At 53.2% G+C, this 24,724-nt stretch overlaps 1 long non-coding RNA gene across 1 annotated transcript in view; it reads right to left on the bottom strand.

Moving 5' to 3' along the window:
- LOC103786186 (uncharacterized) overlaps positions 1–18,193 on the bottom strand; it is a 45,246-nt gene extending 27,053 nt beyond the window's left edge. Inside the window, exons 1-2 of the long non-coding RNA XR_004670093.3 lie at positions 17,755–18,193; positions 9,523–9,724 (exon numbers count right to left, since the gene is read on the bottom strand). This is a non-coding gene — a long non-coding RNA (uncharacterized LOC103786186). The remainder of the gene's footprint in view (positions 1–9,522; positions 9,725–17,754) is intronic.
- Between the last annotated feature and the right edge of the window lie 6,531 nt (positions 18,194–24,724).

The following is a 24,724-nucleotide window of genomic DNA, read 5'->3' as shown; positions in this document are numbered from 1 at the left end:
TGAGCAACAGAGCTTTACATCTTTTTTTTTTTTGTATGTAAATGGGGATACCCTGCCCTTTCTCCCTGAGGGAGGCAGTCTTGGGAAATGGACAGGTGTGCAGGCTGGGAAGTCCCCAGGCCTAAGCACGTCCACTTGACCATTCTCTTTCCCAGTGGCTTTGGGCAAGTCTTTTAATTGAGGAACCTCAGGTTCTCATATGTAAAATGGAACTAGTGAGACCCATCTCATGGGGTGGGCTAGCCAAGGTTCTGATTCGTAGGAAGTTTAGCATGCTGGCCAGCTGCAGTATGTCAGGAGACGGGGCCGGGGGCCAGGGGCCAGAGGCCAGGGAGGGGTGAGGGGCTAAGGAGCACAGGCTCTGTCCTAGCACTTTCAGAGGAGGAGATGAGCTTGGGAACAGTGCAGCCCCAGGAGAGCAGCCAGTAGAGGCAAGCCCTAGCCCTGAGAACCCCACAGGGGTGGAGGAGGAGGCCTGCAGAGGCCAAGGGCTCTGGAGCACAGCACCTCAGGGAGCAGCAGATGCCAGGAGTCAGGCCAGCCGAGGAGCCGGGCAGGCAGGTCAGCCCGTCAGATGCCACAGAGAGGGCAGCCGCGATAAAAGCCCCCAAGTGCCTGTCAGATCTGGCAATTAGGAGGTCATCAGCGACCTTGGCAGTGGCTGTCAGGCAGTGGGAGGGCAGGAGGCAGCTGTGGGGGGCCAGGCAGAGGGAGTAGAAGCTGGCAAAGTGGGAGAGGCGCTCCCACGAGAAGAGATAACTAGGAACATCAAACAGTGAGATATGGTGGGCAGGCAGCGAGGCCTGAGAGTTCTCAAGCACGGAGGGCCCAGTGCGGGTGGCTGAGCCCTGCACCCACCCCATCCCCACCCCACCTCAATTACCCAAGGCAAGGCAGGGCAGTCACTTCCAAGGACACAAAGGTTCTGCCTTTCAAGTGCACCATGTCTGAAGTCCAGCCCCGCTGGGCACCCAGGTCAGGACTTGAAGCACTCTCTGGTTGTAACTCCAGTGTACCTCGATGTCCTAAGTTAGTGCAGACACTTGGGAAGGTGGATTGGGCATGCATCACAGATGGATGGACAGATGTTTGGATGAATAGATGAATGGATGGATGGATGGTCAGTTGGATGAATGGACAGATGGATAAAATGCTAATGATAAATGAACTTAGAAAAACTGAACTTTTAGAAATCCAAAACTAGCTAGAAGCAATTGAGTGAAGAGTGACAAGAAGATCCCCCTGCATTGTCCTGGAGGTGAGCCTGTGTGTGCCATAGAGGGCTGGCAGCTGGCTCTCCAGTCCCATCCCTGCCTCCTAGCCAAAGGGTGCTCTGGGAACTTGCCCAGTGCTCTCTGCCCAGGCTGGTCCTGCTCCAGAAACACCCTTCTCTGCCTTCTCCATCTGCCTCCTTCCTCCTCATTATCCTTCAAGGTGTGTTCAGATGTCCCCTCTTCTAGGAAGCTGTCCCTGACTTTCGCCTTCTGGTCCTTCCTGTCCCCAGCTGGTTTGGGGAGGGAGCCGTCTTGCTACTACATGCATCTCTCATCAGAGTCTCCATGGCCTACGGTAGTGCCAGAAGAGTAGAAGATGCTTAGTAGACTAGTAAACTAATTTGTGAAAGGAAGGACAAAGGGAAGGAGGGAGAAAATGAGTAAAAACCTCTATTAACCAGAATGCCTGGCTCCCCATCGGGGGATAAATGCTAAAGTGCTCTGCTCCTGGACCTCTTGCTGCTCCTTCCTAGACCTCCTAGCCTAGGGCCTGCTTTAACCAGTAGTTGTGTGCTTGACAACTAGCAGCACCCCTGCACTCCACCCTCCCCTACCTTCCACCAACCACATGCCCAGGGTCAGATATGTTCTTGCAGCACACAGGCTAGAGATGGAGTGGGGTAGACAAAGCCCAATCCACCGACAGTCTTGCCGAGACCAGATGACTCCAGCATCTGAGGCCAAGATCAGAGAGGTATGGAGAGCAGGCTGGCCTGGGCAGGCGAGGAGGATCAGGCAGGTCTTCGGAGCACAAGAAGGGCAGATTCTAGAAGGGAGGGATGTAGTGTTTTCAGAAGATTCATGGGAGAGACAGAAGCACCACAAACATGGCACACTTGTTTCACTACTAGATTAATAATGTGTCCATCGTTCATTCAACACATCTTTACTGAGCAGCTGCTTGGGCCAGGCACTGTGCTCGGGACCAGGAATCCAGGCATGAGCAAAGCAAGACCCCATCATGTCTCTGTGGAGAATTCACAGGCATAAACTCCACCCACAACAAACTGGTCCAATTTAAAAGATTTCTTAGAATGAGGGCATTTTAATGTCCAATGAGCAAATCGAATTAATTTGCAAGGAATATTGTAGCCCCACCCCTGCCACTCCTGATCCCCTTTCCTCACCTTATCTTTCTCCATAGCACTTACCACCATCTGATATGCCATTTACTTATTTTATTTCCTTTATGGCTTGTCTCCCCCACTAGAGTGCAAACTGGAGAAATGAAAGAAGTTGTGTCTGTTTTGTTTGCCTAGAGCTGTGCCTGGCAAAGAGTGGGCACTCAATTATTGAAAAGGGGATGGATGGATGGATGGATGGATGGATGGATGGATAAATGGATAGGTGGATGGATAGATAGATAGATGGATGGATGGATGGATGGATGGATGGATGGATGGATGGGTGGATGGATGGATAGGTAGATGGATGGATAGGTAGATGGATGGATGGATGGATGGATGGATAGGTAGATGGATGGATAGGTGGATGGATGGATGGATGGATGGATGGATGGATGGATGGATGGATGGATGGATAGGTAGATGGATGGATAGGTGGATGGATGGATGGATAGTTAGATATGAATAAATGAATTGGGGTATGTATGAGTGGTGGTTGTATGGGTGGGTGGGAAGATGGGTAGATAAAGGAACGAATGAATGGATAGATGGGTGGAGATGGATGAATGAATTGGTAAGTATATAAGTGAGTGGATGGGTGGGTAGACGAATGGGTGGATTGGTGTATAGATGGATGGGTGGATAGATGGGTAGATTGGTGGATGGGTGGTTGCATAGATGAAACACTTTGGGGATATACGGTTTGGGGGCAGTGGATAAGTGACCACTCAGATCACAGGAATATTTTGAAAAAAAACAGAAACACTTAAACATGATATGTTTTCCTATAAATACAGAAAATCACTAAAAATCCTCCAGCATTTTTCTCTGAGTTGATCATCACTATTTTCATTACAGAATCCAAATGTTTCTCCCAGTTGCAATCTGAGAAGCCTCACCATTTTAATTTATTACTCCCAGGTCCTTGACTTGAAGTAACAGCATAGTTAGAGTTGTTCCTCACACAAGTGTGACTACACGACGTTGGTCTAATGCAATGAGTAAAGTACAAAGAAATGATTTTTGCACCTGTAAGACGTGTGTGACAATAACTACCCTCCATGGTGTGTTGGTCTATTTGTTCACACGGAGTACCTGGGACAGGCCCAGAACACAGTAGTTGCTTAATAAAGGCTGGCTCTTATTTTACTTTTCAGGTGAAATCATCACACATTTCATGAGTCCTAACTGAGTCGTTTTTCTAGAGCTAGCATCTTGTCAGTCATTCTGGGGACCAATCCAGAACAACCACAACCACATTAGCCTTACCACGTCCCCCACCAAGCCCCCAGATTCTCAAGATTCAGGAAAAGAGAAATTACTTCTCTGAAGCCAGACTGTCTGCACGGTGGGAGAGCAGCCTTTCCCATGGCCCACAGCACAACCACCCTGCAGCCAAAAGGTCTGCATCCAATGCTGGCTCTGCTCCTTACCCAGCTGTGTGACCTTAGGCCAGTGACTTAACCTCTCTGAGCACCACTCTTCTCATCTGTAAAACGGGAGCAACAATAGCATGTGAGTACAAGGATGGTTGTGAGGATCTCATGAAAAATAACTGTAAAACATTTAGCTCCACACGCAGAGAGCATGAATTCAGTAAATAGTAAGTGTAGTAATAATTATTATTATTAGTTTCCTAAAATAACAATTCTCCTCAGGTAGATCATTCTCAACTGTAAAATTAATTAGGCCCTCACAATCACAGTGAGACAGAGCAGAGGCTTTCATTCAAATTATGTCCATAAGGAAACAGGCTGATCAGAAAGGGTGAGAGGCTAGCCTGAGGTCACACAGCAAAAAAGGTGGTATCAGAAAGATGCCACCACCTCCTGCCCAGGCACCTTCCTAAGGCCTCTCCTGAAACCTAGCAAGACATCCTCTCCCACTTCCCAGGACTAGGCCCTGCTCATCTTTGTCCTGTCTTCCCCTCCCCCTTTCCCAGGCAAACATGATTTCATTCAGCCCCAAACGTGTGAGAAGCTTGGGCTGATGCATAATTCATGATGCCAATTTGCATTCCCTGTGCCAGGCCTCCAGCCTCCTCCCCCACCGCCCCCAGCCCAGCCCAGCCGATCCTCCCAGATCGAGCATCTGCGTTCCCAGTGACATTTTTCTAGCAGCAGTGGTTCTGGAAGCCCATCCCAGGGATAGGATCTCACAGAGCTGGAAATACTCTGTGAATTGTAAGCACTTCCTTGCCCCGAGGGCCTTGTCAGAGCGATCCTGTGGCATGTCCTCGGGGACCTCTGGGTCAAGTCCCGGTCAGAATGGCAGTGGGGGCAGGAGGAAAATGTGCGCATGGCATTTAAAGCAAGCCCACGTGCAAGGATTCTTGGCTCGTCCCTCTGTGGAAGGTATATCTCATGCTCCATTTTGGCCCAAACCACAGGGTGCCCAAGGTCAGGTTTGCTGACCCCCAGCCGACCTGTCAGAGCTTGTCCTCAGATGAGAATATGGGTCTGGTTGAGTCCAAAGTCCACACTGCCTCTGTGCACAGGCCCTAGGGGAGGCCCCAAACTCCTGCAGACGATTTGGCTGAGGCCTGGGGAGGGTGTGGCCTTGACTCTGTGTCCTCACCTGCTAGCCTGAGCCTTCATGACCCAGCCTTCCCCCCGGGAGGAGATGCAAGGGGGAGACGACACCACCAAGGACTGCCCCAGTGGGAGACCCCAGACTGGTCCAGTGCAGGGAGCTTCCAGGCCAGACTCCCCCATCCAGGGGCCTGGCAAGCCCCAGGAACCAGGCACAGGCCCATCCCCTAAATGGGGCTCCCAGAATGGACAGGCATCAGGACATGGAAGCTTCCTCTGGGACATTAAGGAGGCTCATAGGGACATACATGGGCTCGGCCACCCAGAACAAGTGCCTTGGTGTGGCTGATCATGGGGACAGCCAGACTGCCCAATGTGGAGAAGGGGGTCTCTGAGGGCGAGGCTCTTGTCCTCTCCATCCTCATCATGACACACACTAGGTGCTCAGTCTTCAAAATCACCACCATGCACTAAGTGTCTGCTGCATGCCAGGTATCCTTCAGGGCAGCAGGCCTCAAGCTCCAGCCCCATTTTGCACATGAAAAAGACCAGTTCTGAGAGGTGACACCAAAGCCAGTTCGAAGTGACACCGCTGGGAGATGACAGAGCCCGGGCTCAAGTCCGGTTCAGTGGAAAATCCTCACTCCTCCTGTCCCACTCCAGGCCTCAAGAAAGGGGAGAAGGGAGAGATTCACATTCCTAGTGGAGGAGAATCCCTTCCTACCAGCCCCATCTGAAGGCCAAGCTCCCAGCCAGACACGGCTGCTTGGAGGGAAGCAGGGAGAGGGAAGAGCAGTTTACGCTAGAGCTCAGCTGGGCCTTATCGGGCAGTAGACACGGTGAGGTCAGCAGGGGCTCCTCGCCCCTCACCCCAGCTCTGCCCTCCTGGGCCCCTCTGTTGTGTCTGCCACAGGCGAATAGACTCAACTCAGTATCTTGCCATCTTAAGGCCAGAGGTGCTTGGGCTGGGGAGGAATGGGCCTGAGCTCCCTCCCAGTCAGCTGCAGCCCCAGGACGGCTTCACCTTAGCCTCTTGTCCCTGCAGACCGGCTACAACCTTCTGGCCATGCGGCCACCCCGCAGGGCCACAGGAGATAAATGGGAGCCCTGAGGCTCACCCAAGAGACCCTGAGAACCCGAGGGCCCTTTTTAGAGACAGCCCTGAGAGCCAAGGGAATGTCCTGGCCACAGGCAGCCCACCGGCTGAGTGCGTGATGCAGGCTGGCGCTGCACTAGGCGGGTCTGCATTCACGATCTGATTCTCACGCCCGTTCTTCAGATGGACACTGAGGTACAAAGAGATGAAGCTTCATGCCCGGGAGTTTTGCAAACTCCTGGTGATTGAAGGGAGGAGTGTTTGATGGTGTGGGTGGGGGGCGGGGGGCACTGGGAGGATGCGCTACACAGTGGGCCTAAATACCACATGCCAGCATGCTCAGCAGCAGCTCGACCCCGGCCACATCACCATAGCCCACTAAGCCTTGCCGGGAGGCTCAGGTTCAGCCCTTTCATGCAGATGACGACAATGAGCCCCGCAGGTGTAGTAACCTGCCCAATGCTGCACAGCAGGCCCAGGAGAGTGAGGTTTAAACCCAGCCTCCAGGGTTTAGGGCCTGCACACTCCACCACACCCCACTGCCTCTCCAGGTCAGCGATGTTCGCTTCACCCACCTTGTGAAGAGGGCTTCCTTCCCTTGCTAATGGGTAAACTGAGGCACAGGCCAATTACCTCTCTTTGCAAGCCCTAAGAAAAAGGGGAGCTGCCAGCACACACTGGGTATTTCCTATATGCCTCCTCCCTCCCAAGCGTTCCCTTCATTATTTCATGGAATCCTCACAACGATCTCATGTGGTGGGTGCTATCGTTCCTTTCTACAGATGGGAAAACTGAGGCCAGTGAAGTGAACTGTCCTCAGTTGCAGTGCCAGGTGAATGGCAGAGCTGGCCATCCAAGGTCACAGCGGGCTCATGGGCCTTGGCTTTGGCCGTGTCGCCGCAGCCAGCTGAACCTCAGGGTGGCCTGGCAGCTCATGCTTTGAGTTGTGAGCCCAGTGCCTGGGTGTGAGCCCTGGGTCTGCGACCGTCTGCTGTGTGACCTGGGCAAGTTTCAGTTTGCCCATCTGTGACATGGAGTAATGCCCATGACTGCCTCACAGGCTGTTATGAGGCCCAAATGACACAACACAGGTCAAATGCTGGGGACAAGGCAACGCACAGAAAATGACCAGCACACATCCAGTGCTGCTACTGCCATGACAGTTACATGGTGATGACACAGCTTGAGTGGGGCTTTGAAAGTCTGACACCTTATAGCCCAGGGGTTCTCCAACTTCAGCGTGCATCAGTTTACCTGGGGGCTGGCCTCACCCTCCATCTCCAACTCCCGGGTCTGGGGTGGGACCCAGGGATTTGCATTTCTGAAAGTTCCTGGGTGATACTGAGGCTGCTGGTCTGGGGTCCACACTTGGAGGGCCACAGCATAGAACTTGCAGGATGTTTAATGTTCATGAAGAACCTCATGGGCAGGAGTGAAAATCTGGCTGCTGGGCTCAGGAGAGACAGCTCTGGGTAGATCCCTGCAGGCCCCAAAGCAGAAGGGCAGAGTCAAGCCCACAGTTGTCCTTTGATTGGTGAGCCAGCCTCATGCTTCCACTTACCTCAGTTGTCCCCTGTCCCCAGTTGTGGGCTGGAGTGAAGCCAAGTGCCTCTTCTGAACTGGAGGTTGCCCTTGAGCCCAGAACTTTGGGTTGGGGGTCCTGGCCAGGCCTCTTTCATCCCTCCTCCCAGGACACAGCCACACACTCAGGCAGCAGATCAAAGGGAGCTCCTCCTCTGATGAAGGGCCTGCCTCTGCCAGCTGCTTCTCTCATTCCCACTGAAGCCTCCCATCAGCTGGGAAAAGTAGATATATACCATCCCCATAGTACAGAGGAAACACCTGAGGCTCAGAGAGGCCAAGCAACTTGCCCAAGGCCACACAGCCAAAAAGGGGCCAGCCTAGTCACAACCCCCAGAGAGCTCCCCCGGCTGCTCCCTGGTCACCCTTGGGGTCCCATGCAAGTGCATTCAAGGTCCCCCAAGCCAGGGCTAAGGCCCCCACATAAGCTCTGATCTTTTCTCCATCATGGTACTGACCACAGCTGCAGTTAAACCAGTCTCTGTCTGGCAATTTGTATATCTGTCTCTCCCACTGGCATGCCAGCTTAATGAAGGCAGGGGCTGTACTTCTTGCTTCTCACCCAGTCCCCAGAGCCTGGCACCAAGTGGGCTCTCCCTAAGCATCTGTTTCCTGAAAAATGAATGAGCCCAGTGATGCCACAGCACTGCCTGGGGCACCCAGCTCGGTGGCAGACCCATGGGGAGGTGGAGACTCTGGGCACCTGCTTCCCCCTGAGCACCTTTCCAGGTGGGAGCTTGGGGCCTGGGAGCTCAGGCAGGTCATTCCCCAGGGACTTCCTGACCTGGCCAAGCTCAAGCCTTGGGCACATCCCCAGAGCCCACAGCCTATAGCCCACCCTGCGGGTTCTCATGCCTTGTCACTGTTTCTGCCTCAGATGAGCCCAGGAGATCTGAGCAGGCCCTACATGCTGCCTGCCCTGTCCTCTGGCGTGCACCTCTGCTTTTCAAAACACTTTGTCTTACGACAATGAGAGCAGAATGTCTCACCATCTAAAACTGAAATTCTGCCGACTTGCTTTCCACACCTGTGAAATGGGATGATAACCCACAATTCAGTCGGCCTTGTGGGGAGCTTGAGGGCCTAGGAGATTCTGCGTATGAGATCCATGGGGTGATCAAATGTCCCGCTTTTCCCAGGACTGGTGAGTTTCCTGGGGTATAGGACTGTCAGTGCCAAAACTGGGACAGACCCAGGCAAAAAGAGATGATTGGCCATCCTGCCTGAGAGGCCTTGACAAGGACGAAACGTGTGTTTTAAATCTCTGAGCTGAGGAGGGAAGGCTGAGGGATTCACTCCTAAGGTTGCAGAGCAAGTCAAGAGTGGAATCAGCCCAAGATCCCTGTCGGTCTTCCTGCCTCTCAGGGTCTGTCACCTGCCAGAGGCTCCTGACACCTGTTCCTTGTGGCTCCAGCAGCTGGGTCTGCACGTGGCTGGGGAATGGAAAGCTCACGTGGCAGAACAGCTTTGTAGTGGGAAGCTCAGCACACAGGTGGAGCCGGGTGGGCCACCCTCTACCTGACTCACTGCCTCACCTGCCTTTCTTTTAAAGCATTTTCCTGCTCCAAACACAATCAAGTTCAAAACAAACAGTTCAACCCAGCTGCCAGCCATGGGAGCAACCATGTGCAACAGGCAGAAAGCATTGCTCCCTCTGCTTGGAGGAGTTAGGGGAGGCACCTGGTCCCTAAACAGGAGGGACCCACATCCCGCTTAGGATTGGTGCACCCTGGGGGCCCTGCAGGATGCTGGGATGCCCGTGCATGCTGCAGGGCATGGCTCCCCAATAGCCAAGCTGGCCAGCTCAGCCAAATGGACAGGCCAAAGGGGACAGAAGAAGTGGCCATGAAAGCTCCAGTTTCCACAGGCTCTAGCATTCAGTAGACCTGGGTTCAAACCCAGGCTCTGCCACTTACCAGTCAGTGTCCCTGGGTGAGTAGTTTAATCATCTTTCCTGAATGACCTTCTGTGTGCCTGGCACTGTACATGGATTATGTCACTTAATTCTCACTGCAGCCACATAAAGAAGCTGCTGAAAGGCGAAGTAACCAGGCCGAGGTCGGAGGGCTGCCAAGTCAGAGCTGAGATGCAGAGGACGGTGGAAGGCACGCGGGGTTCCTGCAGAGCAGTACAAGCACAAGTGTTTTGCCTGCGGCACAGAGTTGGAAAATCAATACACATGAGATTCTTTCCTCCCATTTTTTGTATTTCTGAAACCCTGGTGGGGGGTCTAGAGTAAGTGCTCAGCAAAGGTTTATGAAATGAACGAATGCACTGGTGCATTTTGTCCTCCTAGAAGTGTCCAGAGCAAATATGAACACACATGCAACAGGGATGTCTTGATGAGGGTCTGTTTCCCCTACGCCCTGTAAGTGTTCACATGCAACCATAGTGGCTTCTAGGGGACGCTTCTGGCACAGGGTTGGACACACCACCTACTGGAGGACAGACCACTGGTGTGTGGATGGTATTGGAGATGCAAGGACACCTGCCCTAATCAGCTCCTTGCTTTCCTCTGCCGACCTGCCCTATGGTAAGAAGTGGGGAGGCCCCTACCCCTCCCAGGCCTCCCTGTCCTCTCTGCCCACTCGGGAGCCTGGTGCCCAGTCTTCGCTCTGAATTGTTGACTCTCTGCTGGGGCACACCCCACCCCCACTTTACCACCGTCCCCAGTCTTTCTACCCACTTGCTTTTTGGATTCAGCATTGTCCAGGTTAGGAAAGGTGGCGACCAGCCTCTTTACAAACTAGCCCCTATGTGGAATTCAATAAACCTCTGGTCTTCCTAGAGCAGAGACCAACCTGGGGCAGGCTTGGTAGGGCCTGAGCTTGGTGGGGCCCTGTTGGGGGCTGCCTGACGCACACACACTTGCTGGGACCCCTTGAAGTGGCCCTGTCTGCCGCGGGACCCGCAGCCACACTGCTGGGCCCAGGGTGCGTGCAGCCTCAGTTCTGGAGTCACCGGCCAGGCTGAGAAATAGGAGGATCAGCAGAGCTGTAGACCCCTCAGCTTTGTTCTCTCCCGCCAGGGCTTTAAGTTCAGGGAACAAGCCCGGCTAGGTGGCGAGGATGGGAGTGGGGGCACAGTGGGGAGAAGGAAGGAGAACATCAGAGCCCCAGGCCACAGAGTTGGAACTGGGGGTGCCAGAAATCAATAAGTCTGGGTTACCTTACCCTTTTTGAAGGTGCAGAGGTCAGTCCTCTCCCAGATTTTCATCCCTCCCTCCGCCCCTCCCCTCTAGCCTGCACAGGTGCCCTGAGACCCCTGCCTAGCCCAACCCACCTACCCCTCTCCTCTGGACGTGCTTATCCGTGCTCTGCCTCAGCCTGAACACCTGCCCACAGTGGTCCTAGCCTTCCAATTAAACCTGGAGTCCACAATTTAGGGCAGCTGTGTGTCCTTGGGCAAGTCACTTAACCTCTCTGAGCCTTGGTTTCCTCAAATGTAAGTGGTGGTAAAGATCTCTCCTACTCAGAGGAATGGTTGGAGACCATGTTTATAAAGGGCACTGTTCTCTTCCACCCTTCCTTCCCTTTCCCCTTGTCAGGGCAATAAAAGCCAACATCACCCTCGCTGGCTTCTTCCTGCCAGGCTCGCCTCCCACTTCTCCCCAAGCCAGCGTCCTAGCTGCTCCCCACTTCTACCCAGCCATGTTCTCCCCTAGCCTTTGGCCTGTGCTGAGCCCTTCTCCTGCCCCTCCAGTTACCCAGAGCCTAACCCCCACCCCAGTCAGAGCGCTGGCTGTCAGAAGGCAGGGATGCAATTTCCGCTTCTCCTGCAGAAGTCCTGGGCTGTGTATTGGCAGGTGCATCTGCTGACCTGACATCCCAGCCCCAGCCACCACCCATGTCAGGACATCGTCTCCAACCAAAGGCCCCATCATCATGATGAAAATGATCATTAGTTTCCTGCCTTCCACGCGTCAGGCATTTTACAATCCTGACTCACTGAATCTTCACAGCCCAAGTATAAGTACTTATCAACCCCATTTTACAGATAAGGAAACTAAGGCTCAGAGAGCTTGGGTAAGTGGCCAAGAGTGCCCAGCCAGAAACAGTGAGTCAGATAGAAGCCAAGATCTGTCTGGCTCTGATGTTCAGCCTGTGCACCTGCAGCCATGCGGAGGCACAGGCTGAAGGGGGCAGACCCCAGCTCTCCCTGGTGAGGGGCAGCACCCGATAACCCTTGATGCCCTGGACAGTGGGCCCCCGGGGGAGCAGAAAAACAGAGCTCCAGGCTGGCCTAAGGCTCATCAGGTCTTGGGACTCTCGCGTGAGGCCTCCGTTGTTCTACCTGTAAATGGAGTGAGGCTGGATCCACTAAACCATGCTAGAGTCACAGCGAGTTGAGGCCAGAGAGGAGAGCGCAGCATGGGGCCGGTCAGCCAGCTGCAGCCATGGGAGACTGTGAGAGACAGAGCAGCAGAGCCATTGAGGCAGCCCCAGATCCCAGGCAGGGAGCAAAGGGAGCAACGGCAATCCAGGAAGGAGCCAAAGAGAGGAGCCAGATGCAGGAGTGCAGACCGGGGTGTGGGAAGAGAAAGATCCCTGACAAATGGCTCCCATTTTCTCAGGGGAGGGTGTAAGGAGGGCATCCCATGGGGTCAGAGGCTGCTGGGGACAGAGGGGACGCAAGGAGTAGAGAGGCGCTGGTATGCAGCTGGCATGTGCTGGGGCAGAGGGTGTTCAAGGGCCCCTCCCCACCAGGCTCGATTCCTCTCACCCCAACCTCAGGAGCTGCTGGAACAGGAAATGAACTTCTGGGCTCCTGCAAAGAGAGCCCTCCACTCCTGGGAGTAGAGGCGGGCAGGGGTGGGGGCTGCAGAGGGCTTTGGCAGGCTGGACGTGGGACTAGCTGCCTGTGGCCAGAGAAGAGAGGGGTCTGCAGGGTGGTATTCCCACTCCCCACATTAGGTGGCCCACAGAGGGTGTGGGTAGAAAGGGGAGTGGCCAGACCCTCTAGCCAGGGGCAGGGGTACATGGTGCTTCCTATGGGGCCTCCCCTCCACCTCAAACCTCCATTCAAACCAGTCATAGAGCCTGACTTTGTTGGGTCATAGCCAGGTGAGACTGGGGGATTCAACCTCATTGCAGAGAGAACAGAAGAGGAAAGGCGTACATGTTCATTGAGCACCTGCTACACAGCAGGTGCTATGCCGGACTCCGAAATTAGGATGCCATCAAACCTCTAAAACAGCCCTTTGAGGAATATGCTATGACTCCATTTTACAGATGGAAGAGCTGAGGCCTAGGGAGGCTGAGGGATTGGCCCCTGCTGCATCAGCATCGTGGTTCAAAGGTTGAGATCTGGGCCAGTGGACTGGCTCTAAGCAGCTGTGGCTTGGGGCATTTTACTTAACAGCTGTGCCTCGATTTTCTTAGCTGTAAAATGGAAATCCTAACAATTCCTCCTCCTCGGGTTGCTATGCGGGTCACAGAAAACCATCACTGCGGGTGCCAGGCACACCACGAGGGCTCGCTGAGCAGAGGGATGCCCGGGGGATGGAGCCTGAAGCTCACACCTTGTCCTTGTGCTGGGCTCAATTGCATCCACCTGTGGCACCAGTCTTTCCAAGAGAGCATTTCTTTGTGTTGGTTTATTTTGAAGTCATTGAAGCAGTGGGAGTGAGAAAGGCAGGAGGGAGTGGGGCCCAGAGGAGAAGGGAGGAAGGAGGGTGGGCCCCCCAGGCAGCAGAGCAGAGGGAAGAGGAGTCCACAGCGGGTGAGAGGGGAGATTAGACACTAGAGAGGAAGGAATGCCAAGGTCACCAGGGTTAGGCTGCCTGGGGCCGCCAAGACCGCCTGAGACGTGGATCATGACCATGCTCTCTGGGCTAAGTCACCTATGTGGTTCAACTGGAGGAGGGGCGCCAGAAAGTCCCTCGTCCCTGGGGAAAGACCCCCCTCTGTGGTTCTACCAGTGCCCCAGTTTCCACCATTCGTGCTGAAGCAGTCAGTGGCGGAGGCGGAGTACGAACTCAGGTCACCTGGGCCCGCCCGGGGCTTAGCCTCTGCTTCCTCACCCCGAAGGCCAGGACCCTCCTGCTTTAAATGTCTACCTTCCACCTGGCCTCTGGGCTTTGTGATTCTGATGTTCCTCAGCACCCCTGCCACTCAAAACTGTCTCCTGGGGTGAAGTGCAACGTGGGGTTTGCAGGGAGGGTCGCTGCATTGCCAGGGGTGGGTGACAGAAAAGGCGTTCAAACACCCTCAGTCCAACCTGCTCATGTCTCATGGGACAAACTGAAGCCAACCAAGGTGGGGTTGGGCAGGGGGTTGGGGGTGTCCTGCCCAGGACCACACAACAGGGCAGTGGCTGAGGCCCTCACCCGGCCTCCAGGCACCTGACCTGCTGGCCGTGTAGCTGGACTGGCTCTGCCCAGGAAGGACCTAGGGTTCACTAAGCCCTGGTGGGCAGGAGTGAGACCCAGCACTGAGGCTGCTCAAAGCCACACGCCAGCAAGGGGTCCCCATTCGTACCACCCAACCCTGCAGGAAGACCTCCTGTGCCCAAAGGACAGATAAGGCAGTGAGGACTGGGGGGTGCCCAGCTTGCCAGGAGGCAGTGAAGTCAGCCTTGGTGGAAGTCCAGGGCTGGCAGGCTCTGTGGCAGCCCCCAAGGCTCTGCCAGTTGAGAAAGACTCATGAGCTGGTTCTCCAGCCCCTGGGGGGCAGGAGCCTCTCAAGGAGCTGGGGCAAAGGGGAGCTCAAGCCTGCCCTGGCCAGCCCACAGCCGCAGCTGGAGATCAAGAAGCCCCCGGCCAGCCTCAAGACACAACAGTGATAAGGGGTATCGGCCAACAGCTGGGGCAAGGGTAGGAGCTGGCGCAGGCTCTGGGCCTGGGGACTGGGGGTGGGGGATTCTCCTTGGGGAGGCAGTGAAGGGCAACCTGGGGATATCCCTTCTCAGAATCGATGCCCCAAAAGTTGTCAAGGGGACCAAAGTGACCCAGACACTTGGCCCTGTCCAAATTCTGGGCTGGCCACACCCTCAGCTCCTCGGCAGCCACAGGGGCAGGTGTCTTATGTGAATGGTAGACTTCCCAGCCAGGGAGAAGGATACTGCCTTCAGCACATGGCACCAGCCCCAAGCCTGTCTTCAGGTTCAGAAATGTCTCCTGGTGGGGGTGAGGCGCTGTAGCCAGGAGGCAGCCTGGACAGGAGTGGGACACCCCTTGAGACAGCCCATCTCTCTTGGAGGTGCTGGGGACTGACTTCCACTATGGAGGCCTGGGGTCGCCCAGCCCAGGGCCCAACCCCCACCCCACAAGTATGATGACCACAGGCAGCTCACTTCCAGCCTTGGTACCTCAGACAAGAACGTCCCCTTTCCAGGGGTTGCTGCGGGGACTCAGTGGGGCTATGTGGGGAGTCTGCTGACTGCCTTCTGGTCTCAGTGGTGGAGGAGACGTGCGTGGTTCCTCAGGGCTGGCCTCCTCCCCTCCCCTTCCCAGGGAGCCCCGGGTCTGTCCAGCTTTCCTCTTTGCCTGGATCGAAGCTCTCCTATCCATCTAAGAACTGTCACAGCCCCTGTCCTATCCAACAGCCCTACGAAGTCTTTGATTGAGGTTTTCCTCTCCATTCCACAGACTAGGAACCAGAAGACCGGGAGGCTGGGATGGGCTACTCTGTGCTGGGGACAGGCTGGTGCTGAGGACCGGGGTCTCAGTGGACCCCCAGACAGGGCACACCTTCTGAGACAGCACAGCCCCAAGAAAGGGGTCACATCCCCTTCCAGGCCCCAGGGGGATTTTTTTTTTTTTTTTGAGACAGAGTCTCACTCTGTCACCCAGGTCAGAGTGCAGTAGCACGATCTCGGCTTACTGCAACTTCCGCCTCCCGGGTTCAAGTAATTCTCCTGTCTCAGCCTCCGGAGTAGCTGGGATTATAGGTGGGCATCACCACGCCCAGCTAATTTTTGTATTTTTAGTAGAGACAGGGCTTCACCATGTTGGCCAGGATGGTCTTGATCTCCTGACTTCGTGATCCGCCCACCTCGGCCTCCCAAAGTGCTGGGATTACAGGCGTGAGCCACCGCGCCCGGCCCCCAGGGAGGTTTTGAAGTAAAGACGACTGGCCCCTCCTCCAGCCCCATCTAGGACTCCTCGTCACTATTCTAATTGTGCTTCCCCTCCCACTCTCACACAAGTCCCATTCCCTGAGAATCACAGTAGTTAAGAGCTCAGACACAGGTGCCTGCTGTGGGACCTTACTCAGGTTTCTTAATCTCTCTGTGCTTGGATTTGCTCATCTGTAAATCAGGACAATTTAGGACCCACCACATGATCCTGCTATGAAGTCAGTGTAAAGTGCATGGAGCAGAGACCTGCCTTGGTAAGCACTGTGAGCACTTGATCACAGCTCCCCTCAGCCTCCACCTTGCCCTTCTCTCCCTGAATGCCCTTCCTTCACGGGAGTAACTCCGGCTCATCTCTCAGGACCTGGCCCAGGCATTGTCTCCTCCATAGAGCCACCATTCGCGTCACCCAGCCCCCACCCAGCGTCACCATCCCTCCCCCTCCCTCTGGGCAGCTGGGGTTTCTTCCCCATCAAAGGGAAGTTTCCATGCAGGCCTCCCCGCTGTCCTGGAAGCACTGAGGCCAGGGGTTTATTTCACTCTGGGGCTCTCTCTAGTATGGGCTTGGCAAGGGCCGGGTCCCAGGAAACATTTGCATCACCAAAGCCAACTGTGGGAGTTGATGTCTTATTGTAATGGTTCTGCTGCCAGACCCTGGAAGTCGTTTTAGTTCTTTAAAAAACATTCTTTTTGCATTGCAATTAATTTTTCTGCAAGTAAATTCATGAATACATTATCCTTATAAAAGAAAAAAGCAAAAACTAAGCATAGATATGACTAAGATCCCCTCAGAAACCAAGCCCATCCAAGGCCTCCTTCTCTCCCTCCCCAGAGAGAACCGTAGGCACTGGGGACAGCCAACCTCTTTTCCTCCTTCATACATGTAAATGTGTGTCCACAGGAAACGTGCAGAACTCTGTGTGTGTCTGTGTGTGTGTACGTCTGTGTGTCTATGTGTGTGCCTCTGTGTGTGTGTATGTCTGTATGACTGTGTGTCTGTGTGTTTCAGTATGTGTGTCTATGTCTGTGTGTCTGTGTGTCTATGTCTGTATGTCTACGTATGTCTGCATGTATGTGTCTGTGTGTGTGTCTATGTGTGTATGACTGTGTGTCTGTGTGTCTCGGTGTGTGTGTCTATGTCTGTGTCTGCATGTGTGTCTGTGTGTGTGTATGTCTGTCTGTGTCTATGTGTCTGTATGTCTGTGTATGTCTGTGTGTCTATGTGTGTCTGTGTGTGTGTCTGTGTTTGCATGTCTGTATGGGTCTGTATGTGTGTGTCTGTGTATGCGTGTCTGTGTCTGAAACACTCCCAGAGAACAAAACACAATGCAGTCCTGTGGGGAGGAAGCATATTTGACTTTCCTTAACCCAGGATGTGCAGGCTCAGGAGATGGTGGAGGCCTTGAGGATATTTACTTCACACCAGGTAAGACTGTGTAGAGCAGGCTCTGCAGCCCTGGAGAGTTCCTTCCAGGTCAACATGGAGGTGCTGAATTCTCTGATTAAAAAAAAAAAAAAAAAAAAAAAAAGGAAGCCACCATCTTTAAACTGACTCCCTCACCCTCCTTGTTTCTTCATCAAGTTCACAAGGCTGCCTTAGGATAATTTATCATGTCCTGCCTAAAGCACCTCGAGCCTCCGCACCGTGGCCGTCCCCATGCTAACCCATGAAGAAAGCAAACACGAGTCAGGCCACTTGGTTCGTGCTTGCTGACCCCTGGCTGGCTTCCGTTGGTCACCTCCCTCTCTCCTGCTTTCTCTCAAAGCACTGACCTCGCCTGAGAACTGGAAGCTGCAAAGCGCAACACTGCATTTCTCCCCATTTAGTTTCAGGGGTTATTTGCTTCATTCTAACCTGGGACTCTTGCTGATCTCCAACCTCCTGGCTGCCCTCCTGGCCTGGGGAGTCCCCAGAGCTTACCTGCGCGGTTCTCAGCCTGCTGGGCCAGGCTTCCCCCACACGGGGAGGCAGCGGTCGGCTGGTGGAGGCTTCACTCCTGCCTGCCTCATGGGTCACCATCAGGACCAGCTGGCAGCAGTCTCACCCCTGCCCTACTGATTTCAGGACTTACCTCCTGCTCCCAGCACTGGGGACCTCTGAGCAACGAGTTCTGGTGGCCCCAGACCCACACAGAGCCCGCCTCTTGCTGAACTTTGTGATGGCCTTAACCCCTTTCCTGGCTCTGGGACTGCTGCCTTCCAACATGACTACATGCCTCCTGACCAGCAGCCCTGTCCAGCCACACCAGGGGAAGTGAGGAGGAAGTAACTGCCCTCAACAGCACGATTGGGGTGGAAGGGTGCAGGAGCTGGGTTGAACCAAGAGGGGCATTCTGGGGGGTGGGAGGAAACAGGGTCTGGGAAAACAGAGGACGGCATTGGAGTCAAGGGGAGTGAGGAGGCACCAGTACAGGTCGGCAATAAAAGGGAGGGAATTGAGTGAGGGCCCCAGAAGCTGAGTGGAGAAGCTCTAGAATCTGTGGACAGATGGAGTGTGGGCCCCTTTTCTGTGCAAAAGTGGATGTGCTGAAGGTTCCGGCCAGGGCCCTTAGACATGCCTAAAATAAAGGCATCCAATTTGGAAAAGAAGAAGTAAAACTGTCTCTATTTGCAGCTGACATAATCTTGTATATATAAAATTCTAAGGAATCCACTAAAAATCTATTAGAACTAATAAATGAGTTCAGCAAGGTTGTAGAATACAAGAGCAATCCACAAAAATCTATTCTATTTCTATGCACTTGCAATGAACAATATGAAAATAAACATTTTAAAACATTCCATTTACAATGGTATCAAAGTATACTTATGAATAAATTTAACCAAAACATTACAAAAATCATACCCTGAAAACTACAAAAATGTGTTAAAAGACATAAAGGATGATGTAAACAAATAGAAATACATCCTATGTTCATGGATGAGATGACAATACTCCCCAGATTGTTCTGCACATTCAATGTAATCTCCATTAAAATTCCAGCTGGCATCTTTGCAAAAAGTAATAGGCTAATCCTGAAATTCACACAGATATTTAAAGACTCCAGAATAACCAAAACAAAATTAGAGGGTTCACAATTCCTGATTTCAAAACTTACTACAAAGCTACGGCAATTAAGAGAGTTTGTTACCAGCACAAGGATAGATATATAGAGCAATGGAATAAGTTGAAAGTTCAGAAATAAACCTTCGCATTTCCAGTCAACTAATTTTTTAAAACCGTGCCAAGATAATTCAATGGAGAAAGAATTGTCTTTTGAACAAATGGTACTGGGGCAAGTGACTATCCACATGCAAAAGAATGAAGCTGGATAGGAAAATCAAGCCAAAGACCTAAATGTGAGAACTAAACTATAAAACTCTTATAAGAAAACACATATAGGCCTGGCGCAGTGGCTCACACCTGTAATCCCAGCACTTTAGGAGGCCGAGGTGGGTGGATCCCAAGGTCAGGAGATTGAGACCATCCTGGCTACCACGGTGAAACCCCATCTCTATTAAAAATACAAAAAATTAGCCGGGCATGGTGGCACCTGCCTCTCGGGAGGCTGAGGCAGGAAAATCGCTTGAACCTGGGAGGCAGAGGTTGCAGTGAGCCAACATTGCATCACTGCACTCCAGCCTGGGTGACAGAGCGAGACTCCATCTCAAAAAAAAAGAAAAAAGAAAACATACATATAAATATTCATGACTTTGGATTAGGCAATGGATTCTTAGATATGACACCAGTAGCACAAGCAGCAAAAGAAAACAGATAAATTGGATTTTATACAAATTTAAAACGTTCATGCATCAAAGAACATTATCAAAAAAGCAGGAAAAAAAACAGAAGGGGAGAAAGCATTTGCAAATTATACCTCTAATAAGGGACTAGTCATCAGACTATATAAAGACCTCTTACATCTTGGTAATAAAAAGACAAATAATCTAATTTAAAAATGGGCAAATGATCTGAATAGACATTTCTCCAAAGAAAATATACAAATGGCCAAGAAGCACAGGAAGAATGAACAACATCGCCAGCCTCCAGGAGAATGCAAATCAAAAACACCATGAGGTACCACTGCACACCCACTAGGATGACTATCATCAGAAAGAAAGATTCTAATGAGTGCGTTGAAGAAAATGTGGAGAAATTGGGATCCTTGTGCTTTGCTGGTTGAGTTGCAAAATGGTACAGCCACTTTGGAAACCAGTTTGGTGGCTCCTCAAAAAGTTAAACATAGAGTTACCATATGACCTGGCAATTCCACTCTTAGGTGTATGTCCAAGAGAATGGAAAACAAACGTTCACACGAAAACTTATACATGAATACTCACAGCAGCATTCTTCAAAATAGCAAAAAAAGTAGAAATAACCTAACTGTCCAGCAATGAATGAGTGGATACACAAAACATGGTCTGTCCACACAAGGGAATATGATTTAGCTGTAAAAAGAAATGAAGGCCTAATACCTGCTGCAACATGGATGAACCTTGAACATGCCATGCCAAGTGAAAGAAGCCAGACACAAAAGGCCACACACTGTATGATTGCATTTCCATAAAATGTCCAGAAGAGACAAATCTACAGAGACAGAAAATAAACTAGTGGTTGCCTGGGGGTGTGGAGGTTGCTGAGGGGTCGGGAGAAGGGAGTGGCTGCTGATGAACATGGGTGACAAAAACGTTCTGAAATTGTGGTGATGATTGCACAACTCTGAACATATTAAAAACCATTGAATTGTACACTTAGATAAGTGAATTGGATGGGATGTGAATTATATTTCAATTTCTCTGTTGTAATTGAAAAACAAAGCAGCTGTGGACTCATAAAGCCTGGCATTGGAGCTGGGGAGGTGGGCACAAGACTCTTCAGTTGTACACCACCCTTTCTGGCCTCCTGTCAATCCACCTGACCCTTACGTGTTCACCTTCTGGGGAGTCTCTTCCTCAGCCTTGCCCCTGCTCCTCTGCACACAGTCACCCCAGGTGACCTCAGGGCCCCAAAGGCTTCAGGGTGAGGGAGGAGTAGGGGATGAAGTTGTAAGTTTTCCGCACTCCTTGCCTGCACTCCCACCTATATGCTCCCAGTGTGCAGAAAGCTTCCAGTTCCCTCCTTCCATCCAGGACCTCTCTCCTGAGTGTCTGGGTGCCAGGCCCATTTCCATCTCTTCTGATCACAATGACAAGGACAATGACGATGATGGAGACCATGACTATGATGATGGTGATGTCAAAGCTTGCTAACATTTATTGGGCATTTATTATGCACCAAGCCCTTTATATGCATTATCTCATTGAATGCTCACCACAACCCGATGCGGCCAACACTGCTACTTATATCCCATTTCACAGATAAGGAAACTGAGACTAAAAGAGGGGGCGTCACTTGCCCAAAGACACACAGCCTGGGAAATGGAGGAGATGGGATTGAAACCCAGGCAGCTGGCGCTGGGGCCCACACCTTTAAGCGCCATGCTGGGTTCTCACGCTCCAACACTCAACTCATCCCCTTGGCCACCCCTCCAGCCTCCCTCCACCCTCCTCCCTCTTCCCCTCACCCAGCCACTGCCTGGCATGGGTTCTCCTCCCGAGTGTCCACCCTGGCTGTTCCTCCCCGACTCTTCCCTCACCCTGAAAGCCCTCCGGGCCCTTATCTATACTCTTTTAAGGCTGAAACAGACCCTGAATCCCCTCAGGCTTCTAGGTGGCCATGGGGCTGCACCATTCAGGCCTTCAGTGCCTCCTGGGTTCACAGGGCAGGCAGGTCCACAAGGCAGAAATGACTCAGGCCCACCCCCTGATGCCCAGCTGTGTTCTAGGAATAGGGCAACATTTTGATATGAGGTGATTCAGGGCCCAGATAAGCAAGGCAGACATGCAGCCTGACAGACACACTGACAGACAGACAGACAGGCAGAACATGAAAGCTGGAGTGCATGGTCCTCAGACCGCAGATGCCTTGAATCCTATGCAGGACCTGTCTGAGCTCACATGCTCAGGAATTAGGTTCTGAGGACAAGCCCTGCTCCTGTCCCTGGGACCCTACAAACCCCCCAGGACCAGCCCCCAATCCCAGCCATGGGGAGGAGCCCCTGGCCCCGCCTGTCTGCTGACGGGATCTGTCATTTTCTGTGCCAACCACAGCCCTTCCCCAGGGCTCAATGATCTAGTTTCTCTTTTCCTACCTTGGAAATAGCTCATCACAACAGTTAACCCACAAGCCCTCCTGAGGGCGGAGGGCCCCCCCACCCCCAGGAAGACAGTATCATGGGCTAGGAATTTCTGAGGGCACAGCCGGCCTTGGGTGATATTCAAATAAATTTTTCTTGAGTGACAAGGAAGGAAGGAGAGAGGAAGGAAGACAGGGAGGGAGAGAGGGAGGAGAGATTCCAGAGGCCCCTGGTTCATTGAGCGTCCTTGCATTTGTTGGCTGAGTTTACTCTTGCTTGTCTCCTAGTCACTGTGTGACCTTGGGGAAGTAAGCAGTGTCTCCGGACCTCCTTTCACTGGCAGCCAGTGAAAAGGTTAGAGTAAGTAAGATTCGGCCCTTGCATACCTCCTGAGACTTCAGTGATGCGATCCCAGGAACAGGGGCATTTGCAAAGCCTTCTGAGAATCTGGGAGCCAGCAGGGTGGACCTCCTCTTGACAGCCATCTCCCTCCCCCCCCATCGTCACCTGCTGACATTCTTGCCAGGCAGCCCACAAGATGCAGGAGAGTGGCTCGGAGAACACCACCCCCGAGGCAACCCATGGGACTGGGCCCATTTGCTCAGGTAGGGCATGGGGACTCCCTGCCCTTCAGACCTTCAGGACACTTGGCCAGAACTGCCAGTTTCCCAGTCTGCTTGCATCTAGAACCTCCCCCCGACCCCCATGCATAGTTTCTACAAATTCCCCACTTCATTGACTCATGGCTCCCCCTGCCCATCCCATTCCCCTGGTGACCCAGGCTGCTGGCAGGCAGACTTCAGCCCCTTAACCATAGCCTGAGCATGGGAAATCCAATGGCTCTCATCATTGTGTGAGTTTGGAGGCTGTGCTGACGCCTGTGGGGCCCTCATCTGGGAAGGATGAGCTTCAGCCAGCTCACTCCCAGCATGCGGCTTGCCCCACCCCATGCAGCATCCCCCAGAGCATCCTCCTACACACGCACACCCATGCACACACGCATACACACACAAGCATGCACACACACACATGCACACACGCATACACACACAAGCATGCACACACACACATGCACACACGCATACACACATGAGCATGCACACACACACATGCCAGCCTCCACTCATGGGAACTAGCCCCGCAGGTGTCCTGGAGTTCTGGCCCATAGACGGCTCTGTATGCTCTTTCATGAGAAATGAGGCCATGGGGAGGAAGCAATGGGACAAGGCCTGTAAACCCACTTCATGACCTAATGGAGACTGTCCCCCATCTCCCAGCCCCAAGGACAAGAGGCCTATGACGGCAAAGACAAAGAGCCCCAGCTGATTCTGTGGCATGGCTCCAGGGCAGCCTGGGCAGGGAAGGTCAGGGCTGTGCAGGTAGGTCCCACATGTCACCCTGGAGGGCAGCAACACAGCCTCCCACATTCAGCCCTTGGAGGTTAGCCATTCAGTTCTGGCCTGCCCCAGAGACCCTGGTCAGTCTCCTGCTTGGACCTCCCTATCGCCCCTCCATAGCACAGCCCACAGCTATGTGGCCCTGAGCCTGCCTGCCCCTCGCTGCCCTGCCTGTCTGTCTTTGGAGTCCAGCTAAGTCTGGGCTCTTCTGCACATCTTCACACCACCTGGACATTGCAGGAGCCTCTGGCTGGGCTCGCTGCCCCTCTATCCCCCTGCCAAGGTCCATTCCCTACACAGCAGCCAGGGGATCCTTGAAAGAATAAGTCAGATTCCCACACCCTTGCCAAAGTCCCCTCAGTGTTCCTCCCCACAAAGGCCGCTGCCCCTGTGACCTGTGACAGTGGTGTCCTCTCCTGGATCACCCCAGCTTGACTCGACCAGGCTTCTGCAGTTTCTCCACTAGAGAAGCCCTTTACTACCTCAGGGCCTTTGCACATGCTGTCCCCTCTGTCTGGAATGCCTGACCCAGCCCACCCTGACACAGCCACTTCTATAATCAGCTCCTTCTTTAGCACTCAGCTGAATTGTTCCCTCTGAAGCTCGGCGTTCCCCACTACCCCGTCTGAAGCAGGCCTCCCTGACTGCAGCGTCAATTTACTTGTCCATATCTGTCACTCTCACTAGATAATGAGCTCTGTAAGAACAGGAACTATGTCTGCTTCATCAGCCACTATGGCCCCGGTCCCTACTACAGAACGGACACCTTGTAGACACTCAGTAAGGAGCTGTGGAATGAACAGAGGGTCTCACAGATGAACACAGACACGAAGTCACAAATGGGAAGCCAGCACTGGAGTCAGCTCTGCCTGTCCCAGCCCCCTTGGCCACCTGCTCACTGCTCATGGGAATAAGAGTCCACAGTGCTGAGTGCTGCCACGGGCCACCCGCCGTCCTCGGATCGCCTTGTCAATCTCCACACTGTTCCTGTGACGTGGGAGCTATTATTAGCCCACTTTGCTGGTGGGAAAAAAGAGGCACGTCTGTCACAGAAGAGCAACCCTTAGCAGAGGAAGGAGTCCCCGTAGCCCCCGGCAGCCACAGAGCAGGCCAAGGCACAGAGGCACAGCGGGGACCAAGGGGCTAGAGAAGAGTGACCCTGGCTGGCCAACCTCTGTGTTGCAGACCACGGCTTGAAGCCAGAATGAGGCTGGCCGCACGGAAGTCTCAGGGACCCCCAAGGACGGCTGAGAGTCAGGGACCTCCGCGCATCTCTGAGAGAGCCATTGCAGGGCTCAGGGCAGAGACAACTGGCTGCAAACTGCCTGGTGCCCTCAGGTAAGCCCCAGTGGTTTGCACTTTCCAAGTGCCCAGGGCACAGAAGTCCTGACCAGCAAGTCTCTCCCCAGAGCCCACACCCCAGTTGGTGGTCACCTCAGGGAAGACTTTTCAAAGAGGTCACACTACTCAAAGTATGGTTCTCCCAGCAT

Source organism: Pan paniscus, chromosome 13 (genome assembly GCF_029289425.2).
Source record: "Pan paniscus chromosome 13, NHGRI_mPanPan1-v2.0_pri, whole genome shotgun sequence".
NCBI lineage: Eukaryota > Metazoa > Chordata > Mammalia > Primates > Hominidae > Pan > Pan paniscus.
This window is presented reverse-complemented; position numbering and strand designations above follow the sequence as displayed.